The sequence below is a fragment of the Lytechinus variegatus genome, chromosome 6 (genome assembly GCF_018143015.1).
Source record: "Lytechinus variegatus isolate NC3 chromosome 6, Lvar_3.0, whole genome shotgun sequence".
Classification (NCBI taxonomy): domain Eukaryota; kingdom Metazoa; phylum Echinodermata; class Echinoidea; order Temnopleuroida; family Toxopneustidae; genus Lytechinus; species Lytechinus variegatus.
The window spans coordinates 10,465,683-10,471,739 of record NC_054745.1 but is presented as its reverse complement, the minus strand read 5'-3'; the positions used below and the strand labels follow the sequence as shown (position 1 = coordinate 10,471,739).

At 36.8% G+C, this 6,057-nt stretch overlaps 1 long non-coding RNA gene across 3 annotated transcripts; it reads right to left on the bottom strand.

Annotated features, from left to right (window-relative positions):
* Nucleotides 1-248: 248 nt before the first annotated feature.
* On the bottom strand, nt 249-5,380 carry LOC121416986. Of its 3 annotated transcripts, none has more exons than XR_005970287.1 (4): nt 5,365-5,380; nt 3,319-3,448; nt 2,562-2,674; nt 249-715 (listed from the first exon to the last, which is right to left on the bottom strand). It is a non-coding gene; the product is annotated as an uncharacterized LOC121416986 (long non-coding RNA). The 3 variants fall into 3 exon arrangements; XR_005970289.1 differs by lacking the exon at nt 5,365-5,380 and adding an exon at nt 4,577-4,693; XR_005970288.1 differs by lacking the exon at nt 5,365-5,380 and having other exon boundaries at nt 3,319-3,679.
* Between the last annotated feature and the right edge of the window lie 677 nt (nt 5,381-6,057).

The window sequence follows — 6,057 nt, the reverse complement described above, 5'->3', positions numbered from 1 at the left end:
ATGACAAATAAAAAGTAGACATTTCAAGAATCATATTTTCATCTATAAAACTATATTTTCATAAATATTATTCAATACACAGGAAACATCTTCAAATGTACACAATTTTTTCACACATAATTTTCTTCAACCTGAATAAATCCTTGTGCATTTTTTAATCAATAATGTCCAATAAATTCTAAAAAAAAACTGTGGTGTCATTGACTTTTGTACAAGTTTTTCAACATTCATTAGTGTTGTTGGTGTTGCCGCTGCTGTTGTCATCATGGTTGCTGGAATTTATTTTCTTTTTGCTGCTGCTCTTGGTGTTGTTGGTGTGATTGTTTCATTGCTGGTGCATTGCTACTGATGTTGCTCAAGGTGTTGCCTGTGTGGTTGCTCTTGTCATCGCTGCTACTGCTGCTGTTTACAAGTATGGCTGTTGCATCCCCTGATGCATTTATTGATGTTGCCGCTTGTGTTGTTTCCTGTATGATTGCTTAATCCTTGACATTGGCTTTGTTTCTACTGTCGTTGTCGCTACTGCTGTTGATGTTTACCACTGTGGTTGTTGCATCTCTTGATGAAGTTATTTATGTTGCGCGCGATGTTCCCTGCATGGTTGTTGGAGCTCCTGCTGCTGTTGATGTGATTGTTGCATTTCTGCTCTAATACATGTAGGTATTTTTGCTGTTGCTCTTGTTGCTCCTGCTGCTGTTCATGTTTATTGAAGTAACTGAAATGGAATTAATTTATAGAGCATGTGATATTTTATTAATAAAGATATTAATTTCCATGATTATTGATACCAAAGTCATTTATTCCTAATTTAATTATCGCTGTTAAAATTCTGCGAAAAATCTCACTGCTCATTGATTATGAAAATTTATGCATAAAATCATAAGTTTGCTCTAATAGACCAGTTCGTAGTTACTTCGTGGACAATTTTGGTCAAATGACCTTTCATTTCTTTCATCATGATAGGCAGATTTCAAAGCAAGATATTACGTAAGCTTGCCTTACATAGCACGATGAAGAAATTGAATAGACCAGGTGACTAGAATAGCACACAAATGAACACGTAATGAAGGCATTTGTTGCATTCCTACTTTGAATGCATATCTTAGCATGTTGCACAATGTACTTTGCAAACTGTGAAATACCAGTCGTTCGTGGAAGCATTGTTGTTTTTTGTGGATGAAAATGAAAATGACAATTCAAAAGAATATATGAATAATCAAGACATCAAAGTTGGTGCTTATCTCATTAGATTTTAAAGCACCATGTCACTTTAGTACAATGACCTTCTTCTGATCATGCATAGAATCTTTTGATCATGCGCAGAAAGGAACTACGAACTGGCTTATTAATAAAATAAAGCCACTAAAATGCTCATTTTTGTTTCACATACTCTAGATAGGCATCTGATCAAATTTATTTTTCAAAAATGTACACATCACATTTATTTTCTTATGTATTCTATTGTTTTCTAAATTTCTTATGTATTTCTTTGTTTTATGACTATTTGCTTTTCATTGTGTTTTCAATGGAAATTTTCGGGGACTTTATTTTTACCATAGACAAGATAAAATTATATGATTTTAAGCAGTAAAAGGAAAAATAAAGATACATTTTATGAATTTTGGCTGAAAACACTATTTGCATTGCATTTGTACACAAATTGATGTTTTTGAGCAATTTTGGGTCTGCATGCACTTACGAAATGTTGCGTAATTTTGGAAACGCGTACCTGGGGGTCACAATTTTGGTCTCAAAAGTTGCGCGAGAGTCTTGAAAGTAAAAAGTCAGCGAGCGACACATTAAAAAAACTTTGAGCAGCTGATTTATCGCGAAAAATGTCGAGCCCCCCCCCCTCCCATCTTCTTAGGGTTAAACAACGAAAAAAAAATGCATAAGAAAAAAATTAAAATGTACATGTATACACAATTGATTTTAATGACTTGAGTTTTTCTCATTAATACCAAAATAAAGGGAGTCAAAATCCAAAATTATCACATTTGTTTTTTATTTCGTGATTCAGAACCAACCTGCTGATTTCTGAAGTGAGTGCACAATCTACAGGCAAGATCCTGAGCCACCCCCCCCCCCCCCTACCAAGATCATTTGAATAAGTGAGGTTTAATGACTGCTTTTGTAGTCATTAAATTTATCTGATTTATACAGGCCTACAAGAGATATAAAAAAAATTGTGTTCTTTTTGGGGTAATTTTGCAGTGTTCCTAGCTGACAAAGCAGAGGGTGATGGTGTGTGGGGGGTCTAATAGGAATGCAGAACAATGGAACATTCATTTACTACTTTGGCAATAGAAAGCAAGTCACAGCATCTAGCATTGATTGATATTGGATGTTTTACAAAGTTCTGTCCAAGAAATATCATCATTAATCATTTAAGCATCTAAGCACTTATTATCTTATAGACTTATAGATGTCACTGTTTTCAAATATTGACTGCTGGAAGACCAAATAAAGAAGAGAACAGTACTGGTAATTTAATTTTTTTTTAATGTGACTACTTTCTTCGCCAAAGTGAGGCAGTCATACTTAAGAGTGTTTTAACTTACAAGTGACATCACATTTCCTGCCTTCTTGTCTAGCTCTCCAAAACCTTCAACCATTTATACTTGGGTAACTTTGTATCTCGCATCCGTCTGAAAAGTTTGGGTGAAGCCTCCACCTGAAGGAAAAGAGTATTGAACTAATTAAAATATTTGCCACAATCTTGTATTTCTTCTCACATGTATATGTACATGTCTAAAAACAGGAAATAAAACATCTTTTGATTACCAGAATTCATATACATGTAGAAGGGGGTAAACAAAGGGTTCAAGCTTTTATTATGTTAATCAAAAATAAAAATAGTAAATGACATATGCTCTGGCTGAGAGACTTAGAGAAATTATTCCTCGTAATGTAGCTTGTATGTACATACACATGAGCAAGTAGTGAAAAATGGATTGAGGGGTGTGAGTAGGGGCTACGCAAACAGAAGGGGGGGGGGGCTGGGGTCGCATGTTAACTGTAGAGTTTTTAAAGTGAGCGACCATGCAAAAAATCATGACCAAATGGTAATTTTTATGTTTTTCAGCTCCCGCACTGTTTTCCAAAACCATGTACAAAAATGACCATCTGGATGATTTTTTGCATGGTCATGGTCTTTCATGTCTATGTAATATCTACATTACAAACTGACTTTAAAATCTGGTACAGTGCGATTTCATTATCATTGATGTGGGTTTTAATGATTTAACATTCTGCAACCTAAACAATATCCTTCATTTTTTTGTCATCATTATAGCATTTTACTAGTCTACATGTTACCTGTGGTTGCATTTCAATCTCAGTGTTTCTTCACCCATTGCCAAATCTTCTGCCACATGTTCATCAGATTGGCCCCTGGCACATTCCTTGCTGTAGTAGACAAGTCAGAGCCAAGCTCTCTAGTTCCAGTCTGAAATTAGAACATTAATATTACATTGATATAACAAAGAAATATGTAGATTGACACAGTGATCATTGAAAAATATTGCACTTTCTATGAATATTGTTGACATTTTATAAAGGGGAATGATTCAAATATACCAATCATTTTTCTTTCTTGTTGTATTATCCTGAAATTTCTAGAATCGACCAACAATCGGTCAACAATTAATTCTTGTTAATTCATATAATTTCCAATTGATTATAAGCAAGACAGTCATTAACATATTAATCATACAAATAATAAAACATTTTTGTCATTAATGTATTTTTGAATTAAAATAAAAGTTTTTTCTAACCCAATAGCACATGGATACCTTGCTGGTTTAATTTACTGGACTTTGTTCAATAGTACTTTATTATGAGACTCAAAGGCAAAAAAATACTTGGGCTTGATGAGATCCATTGCATATTCCCCTTTATTTTTGTTTTAATGAATGGAACTTTAAGTACCTTCAGGTGCTATTTAAGGTTAGGTTTGACTAGATCTAGACACTAACTTTATGTGGTACGATAAAAATGAAAAATAAAATTGAAAAATTGAAGAGCCCCGACTGGGGGATTTCGCATTGTAAGTCCCATAATGGTGGCTGCACGATAGCTAGACAGCTGGCAGCTGTCTGTTTCGAGGAGTTTTTAAACATTTTTTTTATTCTCCTCATACACAGACGGCTTGCTATTGTGCAGCCACCATTAGGGGACTTACAATGCAAAATCCCCCCGTCGGGGCTCTTCAATTTTGTCTTTAATGAATAACAATTTTGAAAATTAACGCGACCAAAATGCAAATTTATATTCCCTCTTGGCAATAATTCCCCAAAACGGAGAAAATTGAAGTTAAAAGGAACAAAACAGTGACTTACCTCGGCTGTCGCGCAAATTCACTTCCCCTTTTTATCCGATCTTAAGTACGTAAACATATGGCCATTGAGTCCCCTGTACAGATCGCGCTAGAACTTCGGTCTCTGTATTTGGTGAGTGAAGCCAACGGAGTTCAGCTGAACAACCAGCAAAACAGGGACCGAAGCTTTTGGTCTACTGCCACGGGTGCACCATTTAAAACTTATAATATCTAGATTTTGATTGGGCGTGAACGCACCTCTGCCACATAACTCCCCCCTGAATCCTCGCCTGCTGTCGAGTGCCTCCATTTCGTTTGACTTGTGTTCGCTAAGCCTATATGCTAAATAAGTTGAGAATATCCAATTTATCACTCACAGTATCAATTTGTGATTTAGCTCCTGTCCAATTCCAATGACTGTAACACTAACACTAACACAGAATTGGGATGGCCACATTGGATTTGTGTACATCTATTGCACACGCTGGTAATCGAGGATATCCCCGACCACACCGAGCAACAAAATTAATACAAAACCAAAGGAAAAGAAAAATTATGATTTTTAATATAGAATGTCAGGCCAAATCGTGGTTTTGGGAACCACTCGTAGATTTGTGTACGCGCACTTGTGTACAAAGTGAATGGAGGTGGAAATAGGGTAGTGCGTGCGCGTGTGACTGAATAAAGTGTTGCTGTATGAAGTGAACGGTGGTTCCCTATATCACGATAATGCCGAATGTCATAAAGGTAAAACAATATAAAGATTTCTCTTAGCAAAATTACAGCCCTGTGTGGATCATAAAAACGTGTATGGACAGGGTCGCGATGGGTCGTTGTGTGGACCTCAGTCAGATACTTAGTTCTGCAGACACAGAAACACGGGTATGGGACTAGACTGGATTATGTACTGTCAAGTTTGTCGATCGTATCGACAGGGTTCCTGCCAGAAGATTATCTTTTCTTGTAATTCAATTGATAATTACGCACCACAAATTATTCATCACCTTACATATAATATGAACGACATTTTGAATGGTTTTACTTACGGTGAAATCCTCATTCACCTCTCCGGTGACCTTCACTTCTGCTAATTTCTTCGTTTCATTTCGAATCGTCGCGGCGAAAACATCAAACTTTACCTTTTTATCAAAACTTTGGGAGTGGGCGTGGCCTAATTAGTCAGCGAACCTCGTTCAAGAGGATTTGTAAAATAAAAATGTACTGAACGCTAAGGTTCGGGAAAAGCCCCCCCCCCCCCCCGGTTGTGCCATTTGGGGGCGTTGTCGACACTGACGCGCCCTAACGCTCCCAACGCACCCTTTCGGCCAAACTGGGGGGGGGGGCTTTGGACGAATCTTCGCGTTCGCGTTGACGCACCCTAACGCGACAGCACCCACCCTTTCGACATAAGCCCTTAGAATCTGCTTTTATATTGTAATTATGCATACTATTTCGGAATGAGTTGTATGTTTTTCTTTGTATTTTGATTGATTTGTGGAAAATAAATGAAATGAATGAATGAATAGCATAGAACGATCAAGAATGTTCCAGTGCAGCTTTGTTGGACACTAATCTCTGTTATCCCTGGAATTTCCCAAGAGAGACATTACAGGCTGCTAAACAATAGATTGCTACACAATATACTGCCAGCAGTGAAAAGGACAATAGGACTACTATGTTGTTGACGTGTTAATTTCACTGGGGTCATTCAAGAGTCTTCCAGAATATGATTGCTCAAG